Source organism: Anopheles merus, chromosome 2R (assembly GCF_017562075.2).
Source record: "Anopheles merus strain MAF chromosome 2R, AmerM5.1, whole genome shotgun sequence".
NCBI lineage: Eukaryota > Metazoa > Arthropoda > Insecta > Diptera > Culicidae > Anopheles > Anopheles merus.
In genome coordinates, this window is record NC_054082.1 from 54,502,089 (window position 1) to 54,521,798 (window position 19,710).

The 19,710-nt window shown below is 39.8% G+C and overlaps 1 protein-coding gene and 1 long non-coding RNA gene across 5 annotated transcripts in view; both read right to left on the bottom strand.

Moving 5' to 3' along the window:
- Positions 1–19,710, bottom strand: part of LOC121589460 — a 153,878-nt gene that overhangs the window by 95,279 nt on the left and 38,889 nt on the right. The window lies entirely within an intron of this gene.
- LOC121589462 lies at positions 745–2,094 on the bottom strand. Its single transcript, XR_006004312.1, has 2 exons — positions 1,699–2,094; positions 745–1,096 (listed from the first exon to the last, which is right to left on the bottom strand). It is a non-coding gene; the product is annotated as an uncharacterized LOC121589462 (long non-coding RNA).

Below are 19,710 nucleotides of genomic sequence, written 5' to 3' on the forward strand. Positions count from 1 at the left end.
TCACTTATCATACATTTTTCAATCCACAGGATTCCCTTCTGCATGTTGCATACATTTCGCCAACTTATATTATTCCAGACTCGTCGCAGAACATTAAGTTATTAAATAATTCCCTGTATTCACTGTAATTTCACTCCATTCACTATCGAAGGCCGTATATAATGCAATAGAAAAATATTTTACTATACAACACCAATATTGCAAAATAGGATTACTTTCAATAAATTACTCTAGAAAGTATTTAAATCAAGCCGTTCTTTCTAGATTATTATAGTGAAAAGCTGGTGCCGGTTACCATGCGTTTCCGAATAATGCTCCCACTCCTTAACGCGATAAACATGTGTCATCGTTATGTTGTCACCAAACAGATCAACACCAACACGATACGATTACGAGCAAATCTGGGAAACTTAAGCGAAACATCCGACTCGCTGACAGCTTCCGCAAATTTAGACCACCAGCCAAACACAAACGTTCTACTCTACCAAAAAATCACATACGTTCTACGATGGATTAGTAGTTGACGACAAGGCAAAAAAAAAATCTGTTCAAATCTCAAACGCGCGTATGCAGCAGGACAGCAACACATGGTGTGCTGTACACCGCGAACCGTGACCACGGCACACTTTACTGGAATGCTGTTGTAATTATAACCCATCCATCATTCCATCGCAACGAAGCCTGTTGTAGCGCGTGTGTGCGAGCACGCGCAACCATATAAAAAATGCATTGAAAAGCCAGAAATGAGAAGCTGTGAGGAAAAGTTTTATTTTTCAACATCCTGTACAGGACAGGTCGATGTGGGAGGGCATAATATAGGATTTCGTATAGTGCGGGGAGCTGATCAGAAAAAGAGACTTTCGATGTAGATTAATTCGACACATCGTGTCGATGTGTTTGTTAGCTTTTCGAGCCAATGTTTACAATTCATTCATCGTTGGTGTCATTTTTGCTGCGCGGACCTTTTGATAATATGGATTGGCATTTTCCTCCCAGTGCTAGCCAGATGTTTCACTTTCGATTGTTTACACATTCCTCTAGCATCACGTCATAGCGAGATTATTTCGCTTTTCTAAGTGGAATCGGAGCTATTTTGCTGCAAAGAAATTTGAGATATTTTACTTTAGTCCGTAACTAAAATAGCTTATCAAATGCTATTTACCGGTGGATGCAAAAAAATATTCTCTTAAAACACTAGCGTTATCTCCCCATTCTTGTAGTAGATATTTTTAAACCTCACCTAAATATTGCAAAAATATGAGCAAACCTAAACAAATTACGATAAAAATCAGCCGCTAATAAGGCACTAAGGAAATTGATCTAAAATCAGTTACCATTCCACGAAATGCTTACAAATGAACAAAATTTGACGGATATTTAAGGGTCACTCCTTGTTCAATACTATCAACTTATATCATTACTTGACCTCAATGGCCTTTTGCCTGGTGGAAAGAGCACCATACGACACGGTTAAACCAGACAAGACACAACTGCACTACTCCGCGCATTTCGTTATGCTTCGTTTCTTCTCTGCGTCACCTTTTTGTCGTGCGCTAAATGCTGTGCTTGCTTGCACTTGAATATGCAGTCACCCCGACCAGTGCTGCAATGAAAACGAGATTTATAAAACCCCAAAGTGGCTAACGACAACGGCAGCCACCTTTCTCGGCGGACTCTCGTGTTCGTCCCGTTCCTTACACTGGTGTAGTTTCGGCACATTTTTGGCACATATCACCCGGACTCCTTTTTCGAGATACTGCATATTATATTTCGCCTGCGCACACTCACACCTACTGGCTACCCAAAAATGTATTGGACTCGGTTCACGAGATTCGCCGGGATCGGGATCTTGTCTGCTTCGTCGATCGGTGGTGACCTACTTCCCTGCGAGACCTTCCCGCCGTACCCTTTTGGTACGGGTGAACCTTCATGGACTGCTGCGTGCGACTCTCATGTTGGAACGGTTGTCTCATTGGCACGAAGTATGCGAATTTCCAAAACTTTCACCAAAACGCTCTCTTTACACGCATACATACTGTATCTTTCTGTAGCAAAACGGTCGTTTTGCTCGTTTCTTTTGCAGTGCTTACTTGTTTCATAAGTAGGAATCGCATAAAATCACACCTTAAAGACCCGTAACATTATCAAACCAATAAAAATATTCAACTATTTACGAGCAAAACTTTTGCACCAGTTAACCGACGTCAAGAAAATAAATTTAATGAATTTGTACCACAATTTTTGTTTGGAACAAAGTCATTGCATTCTTATTATAGTATAACTACAATGCTCTAAAATAAACAACATATCCTATTTTTAACAAAGATTTTATTGTAATATACAATAAGATTTTGACGATTTCCAAATAGCCAGTTCGTACTTCACTTCTGATTTGAGGCTGTTAAACGAAAAATCGTTCCGATGTCGTATTTTGTGGGTTATTAAGACATGAAACGGTACTTGATGGAACCATAAAGTTTTTTAACAAGCACATGGCATTCTTAGGAATTTTGTGGCTGATTAGCACTATGTGTAGAGTTGACCATGGAACATTAAGGCTTTTTAAGAACGTGTACCGAACTTGGTGGGTCTTTATACTTTTCAATTCATGACATCGGTACGATGCGGCTCTTGAGTGATAGTGTGAAAGACAAACGCCGTCTCGTGGTTTGAGCTCCAGTTAGATTAGTATTAGTAGATTAGATTTGAAGTAGCAATATTAAGTGAAGTGATGTTGATTTAACTGTATATTATTTCTTTAGCTTTAGCGATCTCTTCTTCTTCTTCTTTGGCTCAACAACCGTTGTCGGTCAAGGTCTGCCTGCACCACTTGTGGGTTTGGCTTTCAGTGACTAATTGATTTCCCCCCCATAGCAGGATAGTCAGTCCTACGTATGGCGGCACGGTCCATTTGGGGATTGAACCCATGTTGTTAAGTCGCACGAGTTGACGACTGTACTACGAGACCAGCATTTAGCGATCTCTAGTTTGCCAAAATTGACTGCTTAAGCAATTTTGGCTATTGCGATTGCGACCAAAGTAATCAAGGGACTAAATTTGTTTCGAAGAACAATTAAAAATATAACTCAACACACACATGACGATATTATTACTTTAAACCGATAAAATATAAAGTTTAATTTTATACTTTTTTGTATTAGCATTTTATTCCTTCCGAGTCTGGTACATGTTTGACATAAATATTCGTTTTATTGTATTTGAAAATGTTTTTTTTTCTATAGAAAAGTAAGATGAGTTTTTCAATTAATAGTATACAAATACAAATGTATGAGTTCATATTACAAATTGAGAGCAAAATATACAGTGATTGCATGAGGTAGTGAAATTGATATGCCTATTTGTATGATTTCTGCCCAACTTTCTATTTCACCTTTTCATTTTTCTGTTTTCTTCTTACCGCAAACTACAAAGTATATAAACAATCGCTGCCAATTTCAAGGACTGGAATTGAGGAATCGTACCGTTTTTTTTTTTTGAAAAGTTGGTGATTACATCATAATACAGCAGAATACTTCTTTTGCTTTTTACAAAAAAAATTAAATAAAATAAATCAACGAATAGCCATGCCAAGGTTATTGTTTTGAAACTGTTAAAGCTGTGTTGAATGGTTAATTCTTTAATGCTGCAAAGTATATCGAAGAGATGTTTTTAAAAGAGAAAAGATAAGGAAAGAGAACAGTAGAACAGTGTTTTAGCTGTCAGTAAGTATTTTTCCTAAAGATGGCTGATTTTGTGAGAATTTCGATGCGCTTAATGAAACAACATATTTTGACACAAATGCAATATCCTTTTCGATTTTGATTAACAGTTCAAATTACCTGCAAATACAATAAAAAAAATTCAGACTATCAACAGTTATGTTTGTTGTCAACACTGTCTGCTTCAGGATTATTGTAAAGTATCCCTTTTTTGCAAATCTGTTAATCGGTTCAACACTAAGATGGACTAAGATTTAATCCCGCGATGACAGTCGTAGCAGTTTTTCAAACCGGGTATAAATGGACACGACCATCAGACAATGCTTCGGTGACACAAAATGTTTCGCTGCCACATAGCTGTCAAGTACAATTCTCGTACATTTGCAGTATGAACAGAACACGCAATGGTTTATGTTCATACATACACTAAATCCCTTTTCGCATGAAACGAATATAAATTTTCAAAACAATTTTGCAAAACAAATTACATTAAACGTAAAACAACCTTGCCTTTCCTGTTGTATTTAGGAGTAAATAAATGTTTATCCTTGCCTGGACAATGTTACTAACAACATAACATTTAAACGTGTATTTATCATGTGTTTACTGGTTCTATGTATATTCAAAGAGAAAGAAGAACAGCCACACACATGAAAAGGAACGAAACATCATTCACTGAAGGAATGACAATATATTCGATACGCAATAATAAACTGCCTGCATTTAGAAACGTTTCGTCAACCCTAAGCGTTGTAGTCACGAAAAGCCACAGAATGTGATTCTAGGCGACAATAAGATTCTTACGCAACCTTTCAATCTCATTTTATAAACATTGTCAAAGCATTCCTAAACTAAACCCAAGATTGAAATGGCAATTTTGATCAAGCCTTCACACAAACGTTTCGTAAAGAACGATGGTACAACTACAACGATACTAGTGTGCAAATATGTGGCATACAATCAAAGTGATGCAGCGCACATCCAAAAGGATTTTAAGCATACAATCGGAGCGGGTGAAACTATCTCTATGCGTTCTCTTCGAATGTGATGCTGGCAATGTCTGAATAAATAGAATGAAACAGGTAAGAATCGTCGGAATCACTCCAACTGAGGTCGCAAAGGATGTCGGATTGACGTGAGGTAATCCTCTTAGGTATTCCCAGTTACTGCTCGAGGGAGCATATCGTACTGCAAGCTCTTCGTACGGCATTCCTAGAAATTCATTTTCCCCACCATTTACCACTGATGTCACCTACAATGAATGGTTTACTGATAATGGTACTACTACACCTAAGATCAGCCCACTCCTGTTGATAGATTCTGGCTCCCCACGCCAATCGTAAATCTCCGTTCGGGTTCGACACGAATATGTACACACACCTCTGTGTTTGGACACGGATTTTGGTTGAGTTAAATTCAATCCCTACCGTAAGATATGAGATAGCGTAGGGTTGGATTTATGGAGTATTTGACCATCTTCTGCTAAACTCTTACTGTTTTCTTCCCTTGGTAGTTCTCTACATTAACAGGCATGCTTACACTTCAATATTCGCTTACAACAATTTAATTATAATTCAAAGAGACATTTACTTCACCCAACAACATATGAGTTATAGATTTCAGAGCCGATAACGATTATGTTAAACAAATATAGGTAAAGGAATAACTCCGAGCTATTATATTACACAATAGTGTCCAAGTAAACGAAAGGACATTAAATATGTTTAAAACCATAGGAACAATAACTCCCGATAATCTATCAAAAATCAAGACACAACAGTAGGAATGCCAATAGAAACAGAAAAAAGGCCAGCATTTTAGCTGAAATATTTGACATGTTTAATTCATTACACAGTAACGATTCGCTTGGCCTAAATGCTAACCAAATATCAATATAACAAAACTTTCTTCATATGTTTAAGTCGTTTATTTATGTTTAATGATAACGTTATGTTTAATGTTATCAAGGATTTAACATATTATGTTATTGTTATTTAACATATTTCAAAAGCGAAAAAAAAACGTACTACAGAAGTTATGAAAAGAGGTCCCATGTTCCTATCAACAAGTTGGGATGCTATTCAACAGCCAATAAATGAAAATATGAATGACTCCAGAGAGGTGCCACGTTCTTTTTACGGCTTCATTTCAATGCTTAAGGTAGGCAGGATTCTGATTCAGTTGGCATTCAGTTATTTCTGTTTTCCCTTAGGCAACGGAAAACCTCGGCTCTATTATCGCAAAAGAATACGGATAGCAATGCTGCTTCCGCCATAATTAGTGTGGTTTGTATGTAAGCATGTAAACGTGTGTCACTTTTCTTTTGTTTTTGCAAAAAGAGATTTCCGTGGAAAGTGTGCTGAAGTACTAAAAATAAAAATGAATGTACGAAACATAAAATGAGAATGAAGAAAGAAAGAGTCAAGAAAGTGTCCCATGATTATGAGAACACCTGAAATGCCCCTGTATTCTCTCTATGCTAATTCTAACATTATATTGGCTGAATTCGATATAATGATTGCACCCATGTATTCCTAAATAAAACATATTTCATAAGCACATTTTATCGAGAAAATGTTCAACTTTCCTTTTTATAAAATTCAACGACTGCCAAGTTTCCTGCACGATTTTATAGCTAACATAACCATAATCATAATTATGATTATGATGTTTCAAGATAAATTATATTACAAAGATTTTAAATCACTGCTGGTGAGAGGAAAAGGCGTTCACGTGGTACATTTGCCAGTTCGTATAAGTTTACCAAAAAGGTCGTCGTGGGTTCAAGCCTAAAAAGGACCGTCTCCCCGTAGCAAGGACTGTGACTATCTGGCTGCGTAGTACTGAATAAATTCTCGAAAGCCTGTATAAGTTGATACGTCCGCGTAGGACGTTTACGCCAAATAGAAGAAGAGGAGAGGAGGTAGCAGTAACGTAGACGGAAAGAATACCATTGATTAGAAGCTTTCAAATCACAAATAAACACCATCAATCGTCTCAAACAAAAAACGCAAACATCACGTCATGCTTGCTATGTAGTTCGGTTTTGTTGATTTCTTTACAAACGCAAACTTTAAGTCACAAGCGCATGTGACAATCCCCATTAACAGCACCGCAAAACATCAGCAAATGTTTACATAAAAAAAACCAGACAAACTACAAAAGAATCCAATCGAAGTGAAAAATAAAAAGTAAGTTAGATATGTATAACAATCAAACAAAAAAGACAGAGAATGTTTTTAACACATGTATATCCTTTTTATCGCCTTTGCTTTACTTTCCTTGAATTTACAATATTCTGAAAGAAGTGTGCGTGGCGGAAAAACAATGATTCATTATTACATCGTTCAACTTTGCAATGACTCACTGAGAATATGGTTACATAGGGCATAGCGTTGTATATTCACTTTCATAGCAACTTACGCGCGTTTCCCACTTTTTTAGATCGTACTACCTCTTGTACGACATACGTAGCGCTTTCCGGTGAAAACATGGCATGGCATCCCTTATCAAAAAGCAAAAGGAAAGAAGCCATACAATGTCAGCATCTAACACCGTCACTTATTACTAGTTTCCTGCCATACCCTTGTGGCATAAAAAAAATCTCCTACGGCGCCATGGTACGACGCCAACACAACGACGGCGTCGGAGCGTGCTAAGTGAACCGATGAAGTCATGCTTACATTTATGAGCAGCTAATCCAGCCATCGATATGCCTACCCTCTTCAGTCTAGGTTTTCCTTCGAGCAAAAAGCAAAAAGGGAAAACGCGTGAAATAAATAACACTAACATCATCATCAACATCACCATTGCAGCGAATTGCTTTGCAAAATCATAAGACGTTCAAATCAGGGAAAGAAAACCTCATCATCATCGTCATTTTGATCCATGAAACTGGCCCAGCTTCATCACAGACAAGCAACATCGTAACAGAGGTCGTGCCGAAACACAGCGTCGTTCCCTTCTGCGTACCAGTGACATCGCGGCGGCGTTGGTGACAAGCCTACGCCGCGACCTAAATCAGCATGATATTGTTCCTGCCTAAGTGATGGTAGCGAGTGGCCGCTCGCAACCGATAATACCCTGCGACGAAAGACGATGGTGTTATAAATTTTTATGATTCAATTATACGATCCAGCAAGACGCGGCAAGGTTCCCAAAGTCAAGTCCTACTGATATTTCCCTTCATGTACCTTTTTGCGAATATCCTAGTTCTTGCCATCACCTCCAACCATCTACTGTGCTATCACATTCGAAAACAACCCATAGACGCGTATCACATTCAACTAACCTCGGAAAAGTTGGTTGTCCCCATTCCAATCGAGGCACCGTTCGGAAAATCCTACTGTTACACTCGACAAAAGATGTGGACTTCCAAAACGTGGTGGAGAACAAACAACCAAACGATGAATATGTACCACCGAAACCACCTGGCACTTGCAGTCCGGGGACTTGTTCGGATCGACATTCACACCGAAATGTGCCTAGATTCGTGCTTCATTCGAGGGATGAGTTTTTGTACCCCGTTCTCGCTAATACAACCAGCACCGATACCTAGTCCGATCAAGGTCTTTCGAAGGACTCTTTACTGAATCGATCCTGTTGGAGTCGTCCTTGGCTTTATCGATTCGTAAGCTTCAATATATTGAGTGCTGAGAAGGTTTCGGATTTAGGCTGGCGAAGGGAAACATGAAAGAAAAATCTTTTAAGGCCCATTCATATAATTTTGCGTCGTCTGAGTTGAGTGCTCTAGCCGTGCCGAATATGGTACCTATCCAAAACTAGGGTAAACATAACATATATAAATTATAAATATCAATGTTACTATAAAACTGTATTTTGCTAATATTTCCTATAGTTAAAATTGAGCATTTTAAGGGTAACAGTACTCATGTCAAAATTATTTGTGCAATGATCTGTTGTCTTTCAAAATTGTTGATAAGATATATGCAATGAACCGGGGTAAATAGTCAATGACCAACCATCTGCAGGGTACGGATCAAATATCGCGATTGAACATTGTAATGAGCATGTAGAGCGCTTCGAATGCTTGGCTTTTCACCAGCAAGAGACGACCGATACAACGAGTCATCATTTACGGAGTTGGTACCTATCGTACTGACGGTGAGCCGTATTTTACACAAAAAGAGAAAATTGATCCGATGTCCACCCACCCATGCTTTCCTACAGCAAGTTGACGACCCATGGCCGGGAAATTACCCGGTCGCCCGACCGACCAGCCTGCCTCCTTTCTCCTTGTCAACCAGCTGCTGGAACCAAACCACATTAACCGTACACAGTAGCACCAACAACAGCATCACCAACAACTGGTGCTGTCACTCCGGAAGCGGACCAGAACATTGATTACCATTATGCAAATCAGGTAAACAATATTTCACGGTCTGAGTCTACCCGGCGCTTCGCCAAATGGCCTAGAGCAGAGAATAAATAGGCTGTACGGCAAGGTACACGAAACAGCAGGTGCGGGCCAGGAGTGGCCTTTCTCGCACTCGATCGAGCATAAATCACACGGTTAAGACGTCGGTTGTTCCGTAACGCTGCGAATTGATACGGTGCTGCTGGAAATGACACCTGCAAGGCAGTGAATAATGAACATACGTGTGATAACACAATCGCATACATCGACGCGGATTTTCAATACTAAGGATAGTCGTAATTAGTCTTTATGTCGCCGAAGTTATCGTTCGATATTTTAGATATATGTTTGCTATCGAAACATTGCTTCTTGAGTTATGTTTGAAAGCCTCCATACTCAAATGTATTGCTTGACTAAATTTATGTCATTCGAATTGCATTGATACTAAGAGCGTCATTGTCAATAAAGACTTATGCAAACAAAAATCATACGCCTAACTAGTACCAAACCATGTACAAAAACAAAATGTATGATATTAAATGAAACGACGCAATCAATCACCTTCAGTAGTAGACTAGTAAGTTTACTAAGAACACCTCGTTGAAGTAGGTGCTAGCGCTGCCTTGGTAAACCAAATTCTATGCTTCATATTCGTTCTGGTATCTTTACTCCAAAATGGTTTACCTCAGCAATCATCAGGAAGTAGCGTCGCAGCAATGGCAGTATGACGATAATCAAGTCACCGTCGATTGAAGGTTTGAGCGTTTTGCCAAACAAACAAGCGACCCGGCAAAGGAGCAAACAGCTCTCAATAAATAATTAACCAACTCTACGATCAAATTACCGGTCGATTATGTTTCGCACGCTAGCTGTGACGTCGGCGTTGAATTTGCCCTTGCTTGGGGCCTACATGTGCCTAACTTGTGTTTAGTTTTAGTCCTAACAACCCTCCTTTACTATGCGCATTTTCACACAGTACAATGTTAGAGCGAAGAGACGCAAGAGTCCCGCGAAGCTTATTAAGGGTTATTAAGTGTCTGCGAGCTATAGGCTTCAATCGTAAAATAACTGTATATAATAGAACTTTGACTTTATTTTGAGCGTACGCAGTTAATTTACACAACATTTCGACTAATATTGCCACATAACACATGCCGATTTTTAACTTTGTATGTACAAATTATAAATTACTAACACAATAACATGAAATGCGTCAACTAGAGTTTTTGTTTTAAGAACTCACAATAAGTTCTTGAAACAGATCCACCGCATCACATTCTGCTATGAATGTGCGTTTTATACTATTAAAATTTGAATGAACTTTAACTTTGACTTCTAAAAAGACAAATATTTGAAACCCAACCCATTTGCGAGTTGATGATACCGAATCATCCTTCATTTCGTGCACCTTATTTAGTAGAATAACTGCGGCACAAAATTGTTCTCTTGTCTCGCAGCGACAACAAAATTGGGAGGAAATTGGTAACGTTCGTGCGTACCAAAAACAACCTGAAAGAAAAGCAGGGGTAAAATAATCGCACCAGCATGAAATCGCGAAACTATTCGGCTAGGGCCACGCCGACCTATTAGCAGTACTCCCCAAACATCCTGGCTCTCCACCATCGCATCTCATCGAAAAACGCGATCGTCGGGAATTAATTTCAATGCCAATAATTTAATTAACTGGCACAACCGCCGGCGACAATTGACGACAACGACGACGACCGTCGGCACGCTGATGGCCATGACCGGTTTGCGGGAGTTCGTGAGCATCGCAATGCGTACGCAAAAGAACGCACACGTATTTCAACGACGGTCTATGCTCTAGCCCACCGGGCCAGCGCTACCGTTTAGCACCACCGGGCTACAGCATTGGTGAACCCCTCTCGACCGACAATCCGTGCACAAGGAATCAACCGATGACAGGCGGAACCCATACACAGTCACAGGCGGGCGTTACGCACGGAGTCTAAAGCTGGCTACATGTAGTGGTATAGTGTGGTGGTATAGAGGAGGGAGGCTTGGCGTTTTAACCACGCAATGCTATCGCTGCTGAATACATACATCACCGCACTTCGCGACTATACGATCCCATCTATTCCATCTGTTCGTACACTGCCAAACCTAAGCATATGGCTGCTGTTTGGGGCTGGAAGTGAATAATATGCGGTACCATTGACGAGCCAAATGGAAGTGGAATGTAACCTCTGTCATACCCTCTCACACCCACCTTATCTTATTATGCACATGCCCAACAGGATAGAAACGGTAGGAGTAAAATTTTCGACCAGCCATGATTGCTCGGCTTCACAATGCAGTGGTCACCCGTTGCGGTTAGCTTTATCGTGGAATTTTCCATCCTGGCTGTCTCCGCCAAGTTATGAAGAGAAATAAAGTGAGTAAATTATTTCTCTATTTAAATTCTAAACTTTCGTTTAACATAGCAAATAGCTGTAAATGAAATAATTGTATTTCAGAGCAGATCCATTTTTAATTAACAGTTGAAGGTAATTTCGGTTAAACGTTACATTTGTTAAAAGTTAAAAGCAACTTTAGGAAGGATTGAATATAATATTCATCAGAGCTTTTTTTATATTAACATGTTAAGTTATAGTTATTTTGCATATAGTTTTTGTAGCACCCATCCAAATATAATATAATACTGTATTATTGAACAAAAATAACCATTTAATAAAAACGTTTGTCAACAATATTACCGTTAGATGCACTGGACGGCTGGGCACGGCAAATAATTAATATCTCACTATATATAAAATCGAAAATCGCCACAATGACGTGAGAGTAAACATTCAGCGAGAGAGAGAGAAAGCGGTGAGAGCAGAGCTCTCTTTTAGCAACGCGCGTTGCTGCGAAAGGACTTGCTCCATGCACCACTGCTAGCTCTCGAGTAATTAGGGCAATGGTTACTTAGATTTTTTGTTTACACAAACCGATTTGAAATCACATGGTATTGGATATAATGATTTTTTTAATAATTGAAGACGCAAATTAGCCACCTGATGATAACGTGTCCCATCTCATACCCCTTCCCATTATAAATCAAGATATTCAAGGCAATACTAAAAAAAAAACTATGCAAAATAGCTTAATTGTGAAATGGTTGAAATTCCAATTCATTTAATCATTAATAAAGCCAACCATACTCATTATTGGTGCTTAAGCACCTCGAATACTAGATACATCGTCGTGATCGGCTAATAAGTATGGTACAGAATTTCCTGTAAAACGGGATGCTATACCAAGGACGTCGAACATGTACACTCCCTCAAATATTCTTCTATTTGGCGTAACGTCCTATGCGGACATGCCGGCCTGTGTAGGCTTTCGAGACTTTAGTCATTACCACGTAGCCGGATAGTCAATCCTTGCTACGGGGGGACGGTCCATGGGCTTGAACCCATGATGGGCATGTTATTGAGTCGTTCGAGTTGATGACCACGTACCACGGGACCGCCCCAAATCTACTACTCCCTCAAATCTACTACTTCGCAATATTGGCTGAGTCGGGACAAGGAAAACGCATGACACTAAGAGGCGGATGTAGCCAAGAGACCCTAAGCGGCTAAATGCTAAAAAGCCTTGTTGAAATTCCGAGCAAGAAAGCGGCGGATGTTGATGGCTTGAAAGTTAAAATTGAATTTGTAACGATTTGCTCGCGTGCGGGAAGAACTACTTATTTCAGGATGTCCTTCCAGAACAACTCAACATCAACTGCATAATGATCCACAATGAAACTATGCTTACTGTAACGTACCCAAGAGGGCTGAAAAGATTCTGACTGTATCTATCAAGAGTGATGGCTATATCTACCATGTGATGCTATCACCGTACTATGGTGTTGATTAAGAACAACCACGTTATAATTAAAGACACGTCAAATTGGAAGCAAAATCTGAAAAATGTGGGGCGGGAAGAGTAAATACAGTAGTTTGCAAGTAAAAGTTAGTTAATTGATTTGGGAAGGCTATAACAGTGTTGAACCATTCTTTTCAATAACAGTATAGATCGGAATATTAGAACTACACATTTGGAATGGTTATATGAAGGTATATGTTTACTGTTGAAATTTGATGTTTGGCGAAACAATAACAATTGTCTCATACACAAATACCAATTCCGTTTAATACTTCAAAAGCAGTTTCAGGATAGTAAAATAAAATTTTGACGGCGTTTTTGAAAACCTTTTTGAAATTTAAGACCGGGGAAATTTACATTGAAAATGTTCTAAGCATCTATTACTTATTACCTAACGTATGAAACATATGTCGAAAAAAAAGTAGAAATGGAAATTGAACCATGTGCGATATCTTATTTTTATAGTTCAATTTTACAGTAAAGGGACGCAAAAAACACAAAATGGATTGAAGCAAAAGTGAGCATTTCAAAAATCGTATGTTTTTAAGTACGCAATTGGGATTGGATCTAAACATGTTGTATATGTATTAGCGGCACTCTAATTTTTTAATCCACTGCACATCAATACGTTGTTCAATGAACACGTTGTTGAGGCTGCTACTAAAAAATAATAATCAAAAAACTATACATTTGTGTCAACAGAGGCATGGAACGTATCAGTTTAAAAATTACAAAATTGCGTGACTTGGCTCAAAAGTAGCCTCATCGATATTTAACGGTTTTGCAAAGTACAGTAAGAACTGTCCAGGAAGTTACAAGGTTAACACATTTGTCACCACAAATGCATTAACGCATAAGAACAAATAGGAGTTATGGTTGTTGCAACGTGTAGAGTTTGAAAATAATTCGAAATTTCGAAATTCGAGGACATTCGGTAGATTTTACCGGGCGTTAACTAGTATATCTAAATATAAACTGAAGCTGATAAAGATGAAAAAGTTGAATACATCACGCACTCATTAATAATACGTTTGTTTATTTGAAACTTAAATCCAATAGACCCATGTTTGTCAAACATAGCATTTCTACAGAGCATTAGAAATTAAGATAAAGATAGATAAAAGAATCGAAGCTTGTCAGGTAAGTAGAGCCAGTTTGCTGTTGTTTCATTCATTATGAAGTTTAAATTTGAAAATCAAGAGTGTTTTGTAACTCTAAATGTAATAAAAGAGTCAGTCGATCAGCTGATCTCTGTTGTCCCACGTTATTGAACATTAATTCTTACCGAGTCTAATTAATTTTGACTTCAGGTCTCGTCTCAAGTTTCGGACTTCATCGTAACAACCCTTGCGATACTGCTTGCAATAAGTTACAAAGCATGACGGGTACCGAAATCCACAACATCCTATCGTTTTCCGTTCCATCAGTTTTGGTATAAGAGAAACAAAAGCAGACAAGAATTCACCTAACCTCGCACGAATCAGTAGCCGAAATGCAAAACATCTCAAACCAAAAGATACACACGCAGAGGGAAACATCATCATGTCGACCTGGTGGCAGGTCTCGAAACAGCAGTTCGAATGCGTTTAGGGTAAGCAAAACGGTAGAAGCAAGTGAAACGCGTGAGTGACGAGAACGAAACGCTACATGCAAAGCACAGAGCGTGCGCGCTCGTGTCTACAATATTTTCCAGACGCAGGCTAAAATATCGAACACATCTACAAACGCAAAAATCCGCGAACACGACGAGCGTCAAAAAAAACAGAGCTACCAAGAGCAAACTGGCCGAAAGCCGAGGAAAAGATCAGCATCACAACAGAATCAATCCTTCAAATTACATTCACATCAATCAATCAACCTCGCTGCGGTCGGTCCGCATCATGCTATCTCTAGCAGTGCCTCGCGGCTAACGGCGCATAACGTATGAAACCGATGTTGCGTGAAGAGTAAAAAGTGTGAACCGTAGCTAATTTTGTAAAAAACAAAAACAAAGAAAAAAACGCAACACAAAAACGCTACAAGCATCAACACCTTTCTTCTTACTCAATCACGAGAGAAACGGAAGGATGGACGCATCGGTTCCATTCATCCCACAAAGGCATAGAATATTCTGCGGCCTCCGTTCGGTACGCACGGCACACCGAAAGATTTATTCAATGTTGTTACTTTTGTCAACACAATCACATTTGCAAAAAAGGAACGATTGATGGAGGTTTATTTTTCATTCAGCGTTTAAATGCCAAACATTCATCATGACTATCGAAAGCGCAAAATCGCGTATCGGAATCGACTAAAATAAATAAAGTCACGAAGAATATTTAGCTTCAGTGTTCTACAGATAATATAAGCTTGGCGGAACATTTACATCCGGATTCGATCGCAGAGATAGTACATTGTCTAATCACAACAAGCTTTTGCGTTGACTGCAACATAAACACATAAATCAATTAAACTTATATCGTTCAAAATATTGAACCCAAAGGTAACTGGTACATTTTGTACAATAAACTCATATGATATCTAAAAAGATGCGTGAATGCGTAATTTACAAGCGATACGCTTCTTTCACACTCTAAACACCCTTCGCTAAGCTTGTCAACGCTGTATCGTAGTTTAGGCAAGATATCGCTATTCCGGCACAAACTTAAATGAATGCGGTCGGAACGGCTCAAGATCAAAGCGTTTTCACCAACAGACCATACATTTGAGCAGGTCTCACCCAAAACAGAGCAACGAACCCCATCCACGTTGAAGCGTTTTGTTGTTCGACGGACTGGAACCAAATTCCGGAACTGCCACCTTTTTTCTTCTCCACATCCAAATGAAACAGAAGAGCAGGGCTGCAGCAACCATAGAAGTGCTAAATTCTCACGCCATTACAACATCGCGCCACTCTACCGCGGTAGGTCCGATGAACTTCAGCTATGTTTCTCTCCTAACACAGCGCACAATCCGAACCCACTGTCCATCCATGTGCGGAATCAGCCACCCGTTGGATTGCTGACTAAAGGAAGCTAGCTTAATTCGGTTAATACCGGTCCGGTCACCGACTTTGTCGTCATCGAAGCAGATGGCACTCGATGGCATCCATTGGCTGCTGGTCTAGGATAAGGGAACGGTTCGACATAGGAGCTAATGCACAAGAGCGGTAGGATGTTCTCTAGGTGACGCAGGAAGATTTAAAAAAAAAACAAAACGACTACAACAACAATCAAAAGAAAGAAAATCATTACCACAAAACACAAACGCAAACCACCAACAACAATGAGCGCGTTCGGGCAAACCATAACCGGACCTATTCTTCAATCTAATCACGGCATCGTGGGAAATCAACTCATCCTCGAATGCTGCAGACCGCGCGTTCTTGCCGGGCTGTGCCTTAGAATGCCTTCGCAAAGATTCATTCTTCGCTCTTGATTGCTTTTGGCTCGATTACGTCGCTTCTAGCTTTTCTACTGGATCCACCAACTACAACGCGGCCAGACGTAGACACAGGAACAGCATTCGAAAGAGAGCGGATGGACGTGAATACCAGACAGAAAGAGAGAGAGAGTGCCGAAGCAGTCAAAGTTCGGTGTACGATTCGCCGCGGAAAAGTTGGGGATGTTTTTCTGGCTTGGCTCGGCTTGAGATTAATTTGATCTGATGAAATTATCGTTCAGTTTAAGATTCTCAATCCGCTCTGGTAACACTTTGAGGTTTCGCGGCAGATGCAGAAACCAATACCGTAACCGTGGAATTAAACGCAACCGTTGATGGTAATCGTTTTCGCGGAACGTACGTTAGGCAATTGCTCCAAATTTTAATATCCTAAAGTAGGATTTACTCTTGGGATTAAATTACATTCGATTAGAAAATATTGTTTTAGAGCTACACTTCGTACTAACGCATCTTCAATGTGCTGGTCGGGTGCTGGGAGTAAAACCAGAACAGAATTACACTCTTGCTTACGTTCAGCACATTACTGAATCACTTTACAAACATACGTTTCTCATACTAAATCATTAACAGTTCAGGCAACATCAATTTTTGTTCTGAAAAGGCACGCTCTCCTTTATCATTCACCAAGTAGTATCTACGAAACACATACTCTATGTACCGTACTTATCATTACGATTATTCCATTCATCCAATAAAGCACACTGTAATAATATAATTTCAAGATCATGCCATTTACGCTTCAGGAAGCCGACTTCGAACCTTGCGTCTTGCTATTTTGAATCTCAGGCGACACCATTCGCTTGTCTCGGTTGAGGGGACTTTTGCCGAGGAGTATAACGTTTTGCGGTACTCAAAGTTTTATGCATGCTCACCACCTACTTGTCACGCGACCTCTTTCAACCTTATTCTTTGCGTCCTCTAGGCCTAACCACACCACTTCTACTATTTCTGGACCAACAGTTATATGGCTCGTCATGCTTCTGTTGTCGTGCCATCAGTTGAGAGGGCTTCCTGGCCAATTCCATCGCCCAAACAGTGCTGCCGAGGACACGGGCATCAATGCTCACTAAAAGTCGTAAAACTTTTCCCCCCTTTGCCGTCGTTGAACTAACAACGGCAAAAAGAAAATTTCGTAGCGCCACACCCGAAAAGGCAAACTTTTGTCTAGCCTACACACAGCCACATCCGGAAGCGTCTCATAGTACTGCGTATGTGTGCGTACACTTTGGCTTTCCCTGTCAACACTTTTCTCGTTATCATATATTTCTACCAAACCGACGATATGGTGGTGGGAAATGCTCAACAGCAAGTACGCCTGACAGTCTATGGCTATATTTTCGCTGTTTTCCACATCATTTTACCAAACTTTGTGTTTCTGTGTTTGTGAATTTATGTGTGTGTGTGTGTGTGGATAGGAAAAGGTGCGACACGTTTTGTTTCTTCTTGTACACATAAACATACATACAATACATTCACTAGTCTAAACATGAGAGGAATAACGTCGCTTGTTTCGTTCAAACTGTTTTTTTTTGCATGCTGAAGAGATATGCGCGAAGAAGTGCAGTTTAACAATGGTCAAAGAATTTAATTTTATGATTCCTGAAGAAAACGTCCTTTCGTAACGTTACGGACAAAATAAAAAAATTGCGACGCGCAAACAGTATTTACCAAAATGTTGTCCAAATTCCACCCGAAGCTACAAAGCCGGGGAACAAACTGTATATGGCAGCATCAAGTGTTTGTTTGATTTACAAAAAAAAAACATAATTCACCTCTCCATTGTTATGCCATGGGCCTCTCTGCTCGCTTACTCGACTAGGAGCCTGCATAAGCCTATCAGCCCAGCAAGCCTCGTGCATCGAAATGCTTACAATAAAAGCTACACTGTTGATCACTTCATCAGACAAATTGACTTCCGAATAGGGGCTGCCACACGACCACTGGCTAAAATAGAGGTTGTTTATTCTTAGTTACTACTGAGTTTAGCTTTGATGTTAAGGATTTTTTTTTGTTGATTTCGGTAGCAGTTTTATATCCACGCTTTTATTACCGTCATCAGACGCTTTGCGGAAGCTCTCAATAACTTCCAACACAGCCATAGAATCTTACATTTGGTTCCAGCTTGGGGCAAAATGGTCAGTATGTTTTGACAGGAGCAGCATGATGAGGCTGTAGTATAAGCTATGGTCGATACAATATACTAGATTAACATAAATAAAACTGTATACTACATCGACAAGACGAATTACTGCTGACTCTTGGTCAGCGTTCTGTAGAGTTTCTAAAAATGATCAAAAAGTTCACATTCTGTTGTCGATTTATGTATCTTTTACCTGTGGAGACTTACTTAATTCTTGTTTTCTATGTGTATTATTTTGTGTTCCTGATATTTCAGCTTCAGTGTTTTTTCAGCTACCCTTGTTCTGCTCTTTCACTCCATTTCGATTTTTCGTCACGGCTACACGAGTTTTCAGTCTGTTCTCAAATCGACTTTGCATAATTACAGCAAACGAACAACTTTCCATCCCATCGCGCTGTTGTTCCCATTTCGTATTCTGTTCTCCGAGCAGCAACTCCTTCGTCGTACAGTGATGGCGCACTTTGCGCTCCAAATTTCATAGTAGCGCTTCCCATATATGCTCACCACGAACCTTGAGACCCTTTCGCTTACCCCGCTTACTTAATTACAATTAATGAGACAGTAAGTAGAAGCTCTATCATACGCCAGGGCATCTTTCCTTCCATTGCACCGTGTGTGAGTGAGCGTGCAATGCTCAGTACACTTGCAGTTTACAGTCCAAAGAGTTTGCTCTTGGTTCGCATACAGTTCTACTGTCAGGGAACGATTGTTGGTGTTGTTATGCAGTAAAGAACCAGAAAGAATCCAACAAGCTGTGGGCAGCAACAGTCAAACAGCGAATGTTTTACGGTTCGTCAAATATGCCATCCGGTAAGAAAGGGTTTGCTACAGAAACAGACGTTCTCTATCTATCCTTCTCTTTCTCCCTTTATCTCATAATTTATCTGTTTCTCTCTCCCTCTGTGTGATCCATGAAACAGTACATACTGTCTGCTTTATTTCTTGTTTATTTAATTTTCCACCCTAAATTCACCTTTACACCCCCGTTCCAACCGCGCATCGTCTATCATTACCATCCGGGATTGCTTTCTGCCCTCACGTCGCACACAATAATTGCGTGAAGAAGGCCCACAACATGATGGTGCATTTTTTAAACACGCTCGGGTAGGTTGCCCAAAGACCAGGCAAAGGAAACGCGCCTTTCTTGCTTCATTCAG